The 14,892-nt window shown below is 36.8% G+C and overlaps 1 pseudogene; it reads right to left on the bottom strand.

The window, feature by feature from the left end:
• Positions 1-7,971: 7,971 nt before the first annotated feature.
• Positions 7,972-14,779, bottom strand: LOC107742787 (mitochondrial import inner membrane translocase subunit TIM44-like; annotated as a pseudogene).
• Positions 14,780-14,892: the final 113 nt, after the last annotated feature.

Raw genomic sequence — 14,892 nt, 5'->3', positions numbered from 1 at the left:
TACGCCTACGTCCTACGTCATCCGCTGGAAGATAGATTACAGTTTATAAAGTTTTAAATATGGATATTTTTTTACACAAATGCATTGATTCTCTTCAGAAGGCCTTTATTAACCCCCCGGAGCCGCATGGAGCACGTTTGGATGCACATTTTTGGGCTTCAAAATCTCAGCACCCATTCACTGCCATTATAAAGCTTGGAAGAGCCAGGATATTTTTAATATAGCTCCGATTGTATTTGTCTGAAAGAAGAAAGTCATATACACCTAGGATGGCTTGAGGGTGAGTAAAACATGGGGTAATTTTCATTTTTGGGTGAACTGTCCCTTTAAATCCCAAGAATCGATTAGTCTAGTCTGTTTTCAGCTAATGAAGGGAACATTGAAGCCCGCCTCCCATCCAATAAATAAGCTTTCAGCTTTGTTACTTTTGATATGAAACAAAGTCTCAGATTTCAAATTCTGTTCATTTTATTACAATATTCAAACAATAAATGCTGTTTTGGCACTGTTTAATGGGGAGTGACAGATCGCTATAGCGTGTATTCGGTGACCATAATCTAGTTAGTCTGCTAAAGAAATTAACTCTAGAGAGGACAATAAATAAATCCATCAAGTTTTTATGACAGCCACCATTTAAATGTTTATATTTCAAAAAGCGAATTGGAGTAGAAATATAATTACAATTAACTTTATTATTATAAAAACTTAATTGAGACTGATTTAAGTGTTTGTATACAAATCAGTTCATTTTAACCTTCTATATTAATGTAGTACCAACTGACTCTCGTGTATATTTTACAGCATTAATTTTGTTTTTATTTAAATTTTTTCCCTTGAGACTGTACCTGATACTGTATATCAAAAATAATCGATATCGAATCAAATCGCAAGCTTGTGAATCAAAATCAGATCGTGAAGTTTGTGTCAAAACTGTAGTATGTGTAGTATGTAGACAAATGAACAGGAAGCAATATTAAATGTAATTTTAACACTCTTTTTTTCACTCAGTATTTGATTGGACCAGCAAAAGTTACAGGTTAGGCCAAATAACAAGATCTTTTGCTTTTGTTAAACGGAAGGTCATGCTTGTTTGTATACTGCACACTACACGTTCCAAACGAACCCAATGTCTCTTCACAGACCTGTCAGGAACATCCGCTGGCATGCACAGGCATGCTCATTTACATATGCAAATGAGCCGCCGCATTGGTATTCAGTTAGCGGCTTGCTAATGAGACCCCTCCAGTGCTCATTTATTAGACCTTTAGGCCGCTTTTCGCATGTTGTAGAAAGCAAATTATTCGATCATGTGTCTTGTCGAGGACAGGTGTGCTGTTAGGTCAAAGGTCAAGGAGACGTGCGATTCCTCAACGACAGCAAATTAGCGGCAAATCGACGGGTATTTAAACATTCTCCACCGTGGAGCCGCATACGATCTCCTCATGAGTCTGCGTTGGCGTATCCTCGCCTGAAATGAAATGAACGATTGGCGCAGACACGGCCATCGCCTCATCCCAACGGCAGATTCTTTATGAGGATCTATGGCTGTGCTTTGGAGGACGAAAACAATGTGAAATCCGGTTTCTATTGATCAGTAAGTCCTCTGCCTGCGGTTCTCCTGTTAGTGGCTTTCAGGATGGCAATTTGTCACTGGTTTAATGCGGAGGACCACTTGTTTCTGTCAGACTGGGGGAGATTTCTGCTGCATGGTGTGAATTCAACTTCAGCCAGAAAACATTTTTGCGAACAGTTCCTCAAGATGATCGCAAATAGATGTATTCGATAGATAGATTCAAGTTCTTTAACGATTGCATTACAGATTCTTTAGTACACACTTATTTCTAGGGCTGGGTTTTGACACAAATTTCACGATTCGATTCGATTTATTGACGTCTTTGCGCGGCTGAAACACTGATTGAGTGATTACATGAGACAGGATACGGATTGTAAAGCTGTACTCTTTCTTTTAACTTACCTTCGGATGTTTAGTCGTGTTTATTTTGTGCTGAAGCTGGTATTAATGTGGAGGAGACGATCAGTTCACGTGCGCCTCGCGCTGCTGTTGTGCCTGTTGATCTGAGGCGCTACAGCGATCTGTCACTCCGCATTAAACAGCGCCAAAATGACATTTATTGTTTAAATACTGCAGCACAATGGAACTTTGTTTCATATTAAAAGTACCAAAGCACAATGCTTATTGCGATATATTGGATGGGAAGCGCCCTTCAACGTTCCGTCCATTAACTGAAAACAGGCTAAACTAATCGATTCTTGGGATTTAAGAATCGATATCGTTCCGTAAAAATGAGAATCGATTAATATCGAGATATCCATATTTTTTACCCAGCCTTACTTATTTCAGGAAATCATTCTGGATGCTTCCAACTTTTTTCCTCACAATTTTCTTCTCTTAAATAAGAAGTCGCAATTACCTTTTTTTATTTTTATTCCCTGGCTGAAACAAACAAAAGAAGAATTGCAAGATGTAAACTCAGAATTCAGAGAAAAAAGTCTGAACTGCGAGATGTAAACTCGACAAGGGGGACATAACAGCAGACAACAGATTTTAATTGTTTGATCAAAATTATTGCTGGGGACAATTTAGTAGTCGCTGGATATTGGTAGGGACATGTCCCTACAGCATCCCTACTAAATTCTGCACCCTTGAAACACGAAATTGTGAGGAAAATTTTTTATATATTACAATTCTTTTTAAATCTTTTTTTTTTAATTCCAAAAGTGTTTGCTAGCCAAGTTTTATTATTATATTTTTCAGAGTAAATGATTATTTGAGTACATTTTACAAGAAAATATTATTCTTCAAAATTTCATGTTTAATTCAATGTGTTACTTGCCGTTTCTTTGGAATTATTTGTGACATTTACTAGCAGTGAAAATTGTTTCAAAGTAAAATCTAAACCGTTTTTTCCCCTCAATGTAGGATGTTAAAAAACAACATCATTTTTAATTAATATAATGCTTGAGCTTTAGTTAACTTCACACTCTTAAAACAAGCAAAAATGTGTGTTAGCTCTAGAAAGTCACTGTTGATTTATAGTTAGTAAAAACTGCATAACTGCAACGGAGGTACTACTCAATTCAATTCAGTTTAAAGTTAAAGGGGTTATCGGATGCCCATTTTCCACAAGTTGATATGATTCTTTAGGGTCTTAATGAAAAGTCTATAACATACTTTGGTTAAAATTTATCAATGGTAGTGTAAAAAACACCCTTTTTACCCTGTCAAAATCAGCTCTGTTTTCAGCACGCTGTTCTAGTCCATGTTGCTTTAAATGCTAATGAGCTCTGCTGCCCCCGCCCCTCTCTTCCGTGGGGTGACCAGCCGTTCTCATGATACTGTTTACTTTAGCCATGGAACTTGCTAACTAGCACATTATTAGGAAAGGCGATTTGCAAAGATTCATAAAAAACCCTTATACTCACTTCTTCTGTAGATGAAGCTGGATCATGAATGATTCGTGTGAACATAGACGCATTTAGGCAGATCGGTGATCGGCGCATTCCCTTCAAAACGAAAGTAACGTTAATCCTCTGCGTCTTCAGTGGCTCAGATGTCGGGAGTAAATGACGACTGCTATGTTCATTATTACGGTACATCCAACAACAGAACACCTCAATCACTTAATCGGAGACATTCTTGTCTTCCCCTGCACTGGAGTCGACACAATGGCGGACCGATGACAGCTCACTCAGGGCGGGTCTAAGGTAAGATGGACTTGTCAATCAACCATCGTGGGAGGGGCCTGTGCAGAACTATGTCACTCTGACAGTAATCTCAGAGCAGCATGATTTGAGAAAGGGGATTTAAAAAAAAAAAACACTGGATGGATTTTTATCATTATAGGGTGGATGTGTACACACACTTCCAACACACATTTATGTTCAAACAACTTGTAAAGTGAATTTTGCATCCGATGACCCCTTTAAAGTTAGCAACTATATGGTGATGTATAGGCATTTTTGTGTTGCATATAGCTTATTCTGGAAAACATCTGAAAATCCCTCAGGAATCCCGAGATTGGATTAGACAACTCCGGACGGGAATAGCTTGATCCAAGAAACCGACAAGAAGCAGGAAATTAGGCTTGAGTGTCTGGAAAACGAGCCTAATGGGGTGGCAAGCCTCGTGGGAAGTGGGTGTAGATGTGAGCATGCCCAGTTCGGCCCTCTATATATATCTTCCCATCTACCCCCAGGGCAGTTACTCACGCCCTCTCCGGCGTTTGTTTGCTCTGTGGAAGTGACAGCTAATCTATGGGCGTAAATCAGGCGGCTGGAGGTTGGGAAAACAGTTACAGAAGAGTCTCTCTCAGCTGTTGCCCGCCTTATAATAATTGACTTCATTTTAATGATGAATCTCCAGGTTCCATTAAATCAAGATGTGCATCGCAAGGTCCATCGAGGCACTGGACGTGCAAGTGTTTATCGACATGTACGGGAACGCTATGAAGATGAAGAGAGAATTAAGACATTTTCATCGGCATAATGCTAGTAATGGCAGGTCTGGATGTTTTGAGTATATGATGGGTAATTATTGGAATGGAAATAGCCATTCTTTTGAAAGCTGCTTCTTCATATTTAAATTTTTGCATTAAAACAATATCAAACCTTAATTAAAGTCATACTTAAAAAAAAAAAAGGTCTGTGCACCATTTCAGACAGCGGGAGCATTTACCCTCTGCTTACTAAGGGAATAAATGACCAATTAATTAATATTTATTCACACAGAACAAATGACCAAAAAATACGTCTGGAGGAGAAATATTATGTTTTTTTCAGTGCTTAGATATAAACATAAATTTCATCATTATAAAATGATTACTTAGGACTTAATTATTCATAACCGCCCATTCTAAAGAAAATAAATTATATATTGTGTGGGAAACCCTTACAAAAATTATGGTTTTATTATAGTAAAAGAGTAGTAGCATGGTTTTTTGGCGTATTGATTTGTATAACCAGAGTTTTAATACTAATACCATGGTTTAACTATACCCTGATAACACACGTACATCACGGAGACATCCATTTGATGTCTGCATGACATATTTTTTAGAGTGTTTGCTCATCTGCAATACGTCTATTGGACGTTTCCTATCAGATGTCAAATAGAAGATGTTTAGAAGATGTCTTTAAGATGTTTATGATTTAGAATGCATGTAAAACTGACATCTTAAAGACGTCTATCAGATGTTTGTACGCAGCAGATGCAGCTGAAGCGATCTTTAACAGACTTGTAGGCATACACGTGCTATCTGGGTAGTAAGTAACCATGGTTTATTGGCTTTATTTGTAGTAAAACCATGGTTAATTTTTGTGAGGGAAGTACCTCATGAATAATTCTTATGAGTGCTGTATAAGACGTTTTTCTTGTACAGCACAGCATGTGTCGTTTGATTCCCGTACAGATGACTCTAATGACTCGGTTCTTTTGTGAATCAAAACATACAGCTTTCAACTGTGTATTTATGATAACGTTTATTTAAATTAAATTTGCTTAAGAATGGCAAGTCACAGGATACATACTACATACTGCAGGAATAGCATGTAGTACTAATAGGTAGTAGCCTATGCTATTCTGAACCAGTATTTAAGCCAATAGACACATTTTCAAACAAAATTAGCTTAAAAATTTTAGGTCACAGTACACATACTATATATACTACATACTGCAAGAACAGTATGTAGTACTAGTTACAGTATACATAACAGTAAGCTTAACCAGTATTTAAACATATAGCCAAAAGTCAAGTCATTTTAAAACTGGCTTAAAAAGCTTCATTTACAAACAAAAGTGCATGATGAGGTCATGTGACAACAATGTCGCATATTGCATGCTTTTACATTTTTACAGTATGCTAGCATTTCTACATTCCTGTAGCTGCCGCACATCCAGACCATCCATCTGCAGATGTAGAGAAACTTCAGGACGCAGAAACGCACACCTCAGCGGTCTTCTCAAGCCGAGGAGATCCATCACCAAACATATGCGCTTGTCATGGGGACGTATGAATGGATGAACAAATAGGAAGTCCTGTTTATCAGGCTTCCTCCACGTTTCCAGAGCCCAGGCAATAAATCTGACCGTGTCAAAACGGCGCGCCCACGTTCATGGACGAGCGCTGCATGTTGGCGAGCATCTGCCCACAGAAACCCGAAGAGAACAATTCTCTGAAAAACATTACATAACAGCATTTTCTCACTCACTGTGTAGGTAAATGGCCAAATACTGCCAGCAGTCCTGCAAAATTAGCTGCTAAACTGAATTAGCAGTTTTAGGCTACATGAGGTGAGCCATGTTGCTAACATAAATGTACCTTGGCACTGCCAAGTTGGCAGAGACATTCTGTCTCAAGTCTTAAAAGCTAAAATTAAAACTCGCTAAACTACAAGCTACTTTTAACAGTCAAGCTACCCTTTAAAAACAGTACAAACGATCAGCAAAAACTAGCTAACTGCAATAATGCTACAAATAAAAACTGTTTCATTGCTAGTTTGTGTTAGTAGCTACATACATTTATTGAAGTTAGCTCGTTTTTCTAGTAGCTTAGTCAACTGCTTTAGGTAGCTTAGCTACTTTTTAAACTACTTTAAGTAGCTACGTAACTTAAATGCGGTTAGCTAGTTTTTTTGCAGTTAGCTAGTTTTTGTTAGTAGCTACTATGTTCCTTCATTGCAGTAAGCTAGCCTATGATGTAGCTAACTGCTTTTTAAAAGAGTAACTTAACTTTAAACTACTTTGAGTAGCTACATACCTTCATTGCAGTTAGCTAGTTTTTGCTAGTAGCTTGTAGTGTAACTAATTGCTTTTAAAAAAGCTTTAATCTTAACTTTAAGTTACTTTAAATTTATTAGCTATGTTCTTTCAATGCGTAAACTTGTTAGTTGCTACGGTACCTACCGTCATGGCAGTTAACTGGTAAACTTGTTAGTTGCTACAGTACCTACCGTCATGGCAGTTAGCTGGTAAACTTGTTAGCTGCTACGGTACTCAGCATCATGGCAGTTAGCTAGTATACTTAGTTGCTACGGTACCTACCGTCATGGCAGTTAACTGGTAAACTTGTTAGTTGCTACGGTACCTACCGTCAAGGCAGTTAACTGGTAAACTTGTTAGTTGCTACGGTACCTACCGTCAAGGCAGTTAACTGGTAAACTTGTTAGCTGCTACGGTACCTACCGTCATGGCAGTTAACTGGTAAACTTGTTAGCTGCTACGGTACCTACAGTCATGGCAGTTAGCTGGTAAACTTGTTAGCTGCTACGGTACCCAGCATCATGGCAGTTAGCTAGTATACTTAGTTGCTACGGTACCTACCGTCATGGCAGTTAACTGGTAAACTTGTTAGTTGCTACAGTACCTACCGTCATGGCAGTTAGCTAGTAAACTTGTTAGTTGCTACGGTACCTACCGTCATGACAGTTAACTGGTAAACTTGTTAGTTGCTACGGTACCCATCGTCATGGCAGTTAACTGGTAAACTTGTTAGTTGCTACAGTACCTATCGTCATTGCAGTTAGCTAGTAGCTTAGCTTAACTGTATTTAATATTTAAACTACTTTAAAATATATAGCTTGTATTTTACGGTTTTATATGCAATTAGAGCACTATAGCCTCAGGTGCTAAGGCGACAACATTACATCTGAACAAATAATTTACACTAAATACTACTAAGAAAAGTAGAAAAACTCTTTATAACTCCAAAACAATGGCAAACACTGGCACACGGCTAATATTTAACAACATACAATTTTGTGCATTGCTGTAAGAAACAGATTTATCCAGCTAAAGCTGCTAACTAGCTAACTCGTTACATACTGTACATTGTCAACAAGTAATATGTAAACCAGTATGGATTAGCATTTCAAATTCTATGAAATGCTATTATAGGGCATTTCATATCATCACACCATAAAATTAGTCAACATATCAACACATCTTTCGTGGTGAAGCATGGAATAATTTTAATATACATTTTATGTTTACGATCAAGTTCAACCAGCAATACAGAAAGAAAATCTAAACATATTCTATTGTCTCATTGTCGTATTTTTGCCCCACATAACTGAGGCGGAAATGAATAAAAAACTAACGGATTGCTTAATAAACAATCTGTTGAACTCTGAAAACTCTGAAGAAGAATACGTTAAGACCGATCTTAAAGATACAATCTGTAATTGATAAAACGTCATAACTTGCACCAAATCTTTAATAAATAGAGACATCTACCATTGTCGCAGCAATTCCAGACTGTATCTTGATTTAAGTCGCCTGGGGAGGTTTAGTTATCTTCAGATTCAATCCAATAGGAATTAAGTACTTTTATTATAATTATTATTAAACATTGTTACTGATAGCTTTATAGAATGGCACCTTATAACTACTCGACTTTACATATTCCTGCCAGAACAGTTAAACAGACAATACGCACAAACAAAAATGAGTCTCGCAGTCTTTCAGACTGATGGGGTTTCGCTCCAATGGCGTGAGTCCAACCGTCGGCCATTTTGGCTCACCGCGAACAACCCTGCGGTTCGTGGAAGAGCTCTGGAAAAAAACGCCAGGGGCGGGGTTATGTAAAACAAGCGGATGTGTGTGGCCCCGCCCCTGATTGAGCCACGCCCCCGATCCCTCCCTTCGTGTCCCTGTTGAGGAAGCCGTCGTTTACAGGATCTGTTCAGTGCTGGATGCGGAGATGTCCAAGAGTCTCCAGGCGGCGTAAGGGTTCAACTCATCCTGGTCTCGACACAACGCCCAAACGTACATCATCCTGAGAACCTTTTCCTGTGCAACGCACAAATGCAACAAATGCGTGAATTTCATGAAAATGTACGTTTCACTACAAAATGAAAAGTTTTGTTCTAGTAATTTTTTTTTTGCATTAAGATTTTTTTTTTTAAATTCAGATCACTCTCAATATTGATTTTTGTTTTCATTAATCACTGTAATATAATTAATTATTTAATTGTTAATATTAATTATTTAATTATCATTTTTATAATCATTATTTAATAAATTAAATATATTTTAAATATTTAAATATTTTTTCAAATTAATCAATGTATGAATAATATTTATTAAATTTGTAATAAAAGTAATCTAAAAATATTTAAAATGATTATACATTCATAAAAAGTAATTATAATCATTTCCTTTGTAATTACTGCATTACAGTAAAAATAAACATTTTCTTTATTTTGCAGCAGAATGTATGATTATTATGTACTTGACATTATTATAAATGACTTGAAATATAATATTTATTATATATAAATAAAATATAATTTTTTAAAAATACAATTCATATTAAAAGTATAATCCATATAGTCATTGTGTTTAATTAGAATTAGAAACAGGTTTTATTTTCTTTAGATAAAATATTTTTTCTTTTCATTTGGTGGGGTGAAATATGAGATATTAATAATAATAGTAGTGAAAATAATATTACTAATAATATTATCATAATATAAATTCTATAAACTAATTGTTAAATATTTTTTCAATTTATTTACTTATAAAGTATCTATCTATCTATCTATCTATATATATATATATTTTTTTTTTTAAATATTAGGAAATTTGCTTAATTTTTTAAAAAGTAAAAAAATAACTAAAAATGGTCCTAAAAAAGGTTTTGTTTGGTTTTGTTTTATCTTGTCTTGTATGTTTTCTTTGGAGTTTAGGGTTAAATATGAAATGGACAGGTTACATGAGATTCACCCAACAGCTAATGAGAATCAGACATTTTGCAGGAGAATCTTTATTCAGAAACTGAAAATGAGCTTTTAGCCGGTCGGATTTAATCAAACACACGACAGCTCCTTCAGCCGTGTGAAATAAAACAGCGTTTCTAATATCCAGCGACTCGAGGGCGGCGGGCAGCAATAATTAACTACAAACTCTTAACACAGAAACATCCCTGGTGTGCCGTTACATTTGGCCTTTTAACAGATTTATATGCGCTGATTTCTGCGAACCACGCAGTCACGGCGGCTCCAGAGGTGAATCACGCCACTGACTCACATCCGCTAATGCTCACCGGGTCTCCCTCCACCGCTTCACCCTTCACGTTACGGATGACCATCACCAGCTGAGCCTGGAAGGTGATGATGAGAACGGGACCTTGCTCCATCTTCTTCCCCATCGCCAACTACAGCAAAGAAACAACCGAAACGAGTTACTTTATACATCTGGAGAAGACGACGATGATGCTATAATGAAATTCAGACGTTCTGATATCCCATTATTCTGCATTATACGTGCATCAGGACGCTCTGATGGAGTTACTGGGTCATTAGGATGCAGCAGATGGATGTTATGCAGACGGTTCTTACGTCAATGTTATCGATGTCCAGGATCTTGGAGTGAAACTGGAGACCCATGGCTTTGGCCTGCTGGACGGGGTGAGCCAGCCGACTGTACGTCTGCAAGCAGAACCAGTGAAAAAACAGCGTTAGACCATCAAATTTAACACCAGAATCTGTAGCAGCAGAGCTGGCTTGCGGGACACTCACGGCCTCATAGCACCAGTCCTTCAGGACCTCCAGCTCTCCCTGGATCATGGCCTGCAAACAGAGCGAATGTTCAGCGGTTGCCTTCAGTTTTTTTGGCGTTTCAGAGCAAAGCATGCTGGGAGTTTGGTGTCTCACCTCCAGGATGTTGGGAATGATGTCCCGCTCGCACTGCTTCAGGAAGGAGTCCTTGTCGAAGTTCGGATCCACCTTCAGGATCTCGGTCAGAACCTCAGACATCTCGGTTTTAGAGAACAAGCCGCCTGAGAAGAGCAGAAAACACAATGATGATTCATCTGTTTGTCCATCTATCTATCTATCTATCGTTGTTTGTCTATCTATCTATCTATCTATCTATCTATCTGTCTATCGTTGTTTGTCTATCTATCTATCTATCTATCTATCTATGGTAAGCAGAAACGCAGTGGTGTTTTTACCGATGATGTCAGTCATTTTGTCAGTGACGGCGCGGGACGCTCTGATGAAGGCGTTTTCACTCTCATCGTACTTCATCTTCATCTCAAAAAACCCTGGGAGGAGGAAAGCACATGGAATGACTCAGGATAATAACGCAGCACATATTGTGAGTCGTTCTCTCAGTACAACATTCCAACGCTAAAACAAACATGTCACATCATGCTTCGGGCAACACAGCCTTTAGTGAAGAGAAAACAGTCTCTGAGCCACAGGACTGAGCCTCATTATCACTGCGCTTAACGAGCCTCTAATTGATGCAGTGAACTCTTCAACACAACTAACATCAGCAGTCACTGAGCAGCTGTGAACATGTGCCTGCAGCACAGCGCCATCTATTGATCAAACATGAGCATTTCAGTTAAACTCACTGTTAAAAACAACATTGTTGTCCTTGAAGTCTTTCCACTGCTGATACCATTTAGAGTCCTTGTGAAGCACGACACCCATCGCCTCCCTTTAAAGACACAGAAAACACTACATTAAAACATCATTAATGATTAAATGTTTTAAAATTATTTAGATGCTCTATAGTTCATATTGATGGATCATTTTTTTCTATGTAATCCCAAATTTATCTCAAATATGTTTGTATATTTGTTATTATAAAATATTAATGAAATGCAGGGAAAAAATATAGAAAATAATTACATATTAAGGTTGGTCAATTAATATCTCACTACCCATAAAAAATTAACATCTATTATTAATCAATATTTTATCTATACATTTAATATTATTAAACAACTAAATATTAATACTTATAACTATCAAACATTATCTGTAACATTTTAATTATATATAGCCCCACACACAAAAATGAAATGTAATTTGCTATTTAATATGACAATACACAATATTTATTAAAAGTCTGTTATTAATATGAATTAAAATAGTTATTAATTAATACACATACATATATCATTATATATTATTTACAATAATTGTATTAAATATAGCTAAATATTAATTCTAACTATTTAATATTATGTATAATATTTTACTGCTGAACAGCCAAATATTGTCAGATCATAACAAACCGCTTATTTATTCAGCTTTCAAATGATGCATACATCTCAATTTTAAAAAATTTACACTTAAGACTGGTTTTGTGCTCCAGGGTCACGTATAATTCATCACTTATGATATAAACAGCATGTCTTTGATTTGAAGACTCAATATCATGATATTTCTTCATTAAAAAAAAAAAATCTCATCATAACATTAGGCCTTGAGGTGACCTACTCGTTGGCCTCGAAGACTTTGGCTTCTGTGCCTCCTGCCTTCGATGAGAAATCGCTCCTCTTCCTCAGTCTGGAGGGCGGCCGGTACGGGCCGATCTGTCCGAACGGCCGACCTCTCCCAAACCCTGAGGAGAAAATCAGCACGAATCACCTCCTAAAATATTTTATACATGTATTATAAATATAATGCTTTGCAGAATGTTACAATAACGTAATAACACATTGATGACAACAACATTGATCAGTTTTGAAAAATCACTGCAGTTTAAACATTTAAGAGATATCACCATACTTCCCCAGTTGATTGATTACATTAACAATCACAATTAGTTTTTTTTAAATATTATGTTTAAATATGTACATGAGGCATTGCCTAATTAAATATGAAACTAATTTGCAAACATTTCCAGCACAGAAATCTGTAAAGCCGGGTTCAAAATTCTTGTTTCATTTTTGTTGACTTATTAGAGTCAAAGTTTTTTACTGAAGGGATTTTGCATTTCTCTTTTTTTATCACTCCATAGATCAGAAATTAAAAAACACCACAGTAAAAACCTTCAGAATACAGTTGGGAATAAAACCGTTACATTTTGTGCATTTAAGTGCCACTGAATTTGAGAGAGAAAAAAAACGAATTTTGAGGAAATTGACTTTTAAGATATGTTCTGCAATTGAAATCTACAGACGCAAATAGATAAAGTGCAATAAAATAAACAATTACAAAAAGTGTCAGTATTTTGCAAAATAGACCAATTCTCAAAATTGACCTTACTAATTAAAATAATGTTACTCAAAATAAAAGTAAATTGAAATAAATTTTCAATATAAAAATATTTTTATTTCCGCTAGTTGTCAAGGGAAAAAAATTCTCAATTTAAACGTTTGACTTGATATACTAAAATAACTAAAACTGAAATTAATAAAAACTATATAGACATATATAAAAAAAAAAACTTGACAAAAACACAACAAAACTACTTAAAATTTAACTAAAATTAAAATGGAAAATATAAAAATACAAACTGGGTTAAATATTAATAAAACTATAATAGAATCTCAGTGATACAAAAAAACAAAACAAACACCGACTTGACCATTGAGTGCATGAAAAAACAATTGAGTGCATGAAAAAACAATTGAGTGCATGAAAAAAAATATATATATTTTTGCCTGTTTTCCACATAAAATCAGAACAAAATCCAAGAAATAATTTTGCAACGTAATCCTTCTCAGAACATGGCAATACTGCAGCGCAAACACTCTGCAGAAACATAACGTTCAGCACTTATGCAAATCGCTGCACGTCTAATGAATACATAAACATAAATGTGCTCTGAAATGAGAAAAACTGCACGTCAAGATGTGCTGGAACACCCAAAAACCAGCGGTAATTACACTCACCTCCTTCACCGTCTCTGATATCGTCCCGAGTGTTTTCTTCAACACTTCAGAAGTTTTAACTGTTTCGGACTCGATGGTTTGCTGGAAGACACCAACAAAAAAACACAATTTCACAATGGAGAAATAATGTGTTTGGCTATTTTAGAATCACGTTAGACATGAAAGATTCGTACGTATTTCCTCCTGGCTTGCTTGAGTGCTTCCGACTCCTCTAGCTTTCTGGCCTCCTCGCGAAACTTCTGGATGTTCTCCTTCATCTCCTTGTTCTTGCTCAGTTCCTGCTTGAGATTGTCCAGAAACTCTCCCAGAAAGCCCTTCCGACTGCCACCGGAGGACATAAACCTCGCCTGCACATCACACTCATGTGAAAAACACTGTCAAATCACACTTTTCACAAAAAACGAATGACGTGCGACACTCACCTGCGCCATAGCGGCCACTGGGCCACATATCCTGTACACATGAGCTCTGTCGTATAATGATGCATACTGACGAGCGACTATAAGTGCAGAACTTCTCCTGACACACAGCTGAGGAGAAACACATGCATAATAATACATTATTTCCACAATTCTGAACTACAGTCTGGTGGTCACAGATAAACATGCTCAGGTCCTGATGTCACTTACAAACAAGATATTACACATACATAAATCACATTTCATAAATCTGCCATGCTTCCCCAAAGGATACCTTTAGTGTTTCTATGGTACATGTCCAAAAAGCATGGAAAAACCATGGTACTTTATGGTTAAGTGGTCTGAACACAATAATCAATTTCTGCTCAGTATTGTTTTGTGATTTGTACTCAAGTAACGTGATTTAAGAGCTTCGTTTGTTATGTTATTGCAATATTTACATTTACATCAAGGCCAGAATCATGTTCCATAAGCATGCCTGATCAATCTAATCACATTTCTGCATTAAACACGCGCGGTTCTGGTGAGCCAAGCGTGGGCTCGTGCTGCTGTAATCGCGAACACTGTGTTTAGCACGCACATATTAATCGCGCTGTTGATGAGCGCTTAAACAACGCTTAAAATGAGAAACTCACCTGGTAACACTGACACAAGGAGGCTGCCATCTTGGAAGCGCTGCGAGTGACCTGTTTGGCTGGTGACCTTGTGACGCAATTCCGTGGGAGGAGCAACGTCAGGGAGCAGCCAATGAACAGACGCCTGATCTCTGACGTCTCACGAAGTATGTTTTGAATATTATATGCTGGTTTCTTTTCATGAAT

The sequence above is a fragment of the Sinocyclocheilus rhinocerous genome, unplaced genomic scaffold, assembly GCF_001515625.1.
Source record: "Sinocyclocheilus rhinocerous isolate Xijiao unplaced genomic scaffold, SAMN03320098_v1.1 scaffold1879, whole genome shotgun sequence".
In the NCBI taxonomy this organism is placed as follows: Eukaryota; Metazoa; Chordata; class Actinopteri; order Cypriniformes; family Cyprinidae; genus Sinocyclocheilus; species Sinocyclocheilus rhinocerous.
Note: the sequence above shows the minus strand (reverse complement) of the source record. Positions and strands in the feature narration are given on the sequence as shown.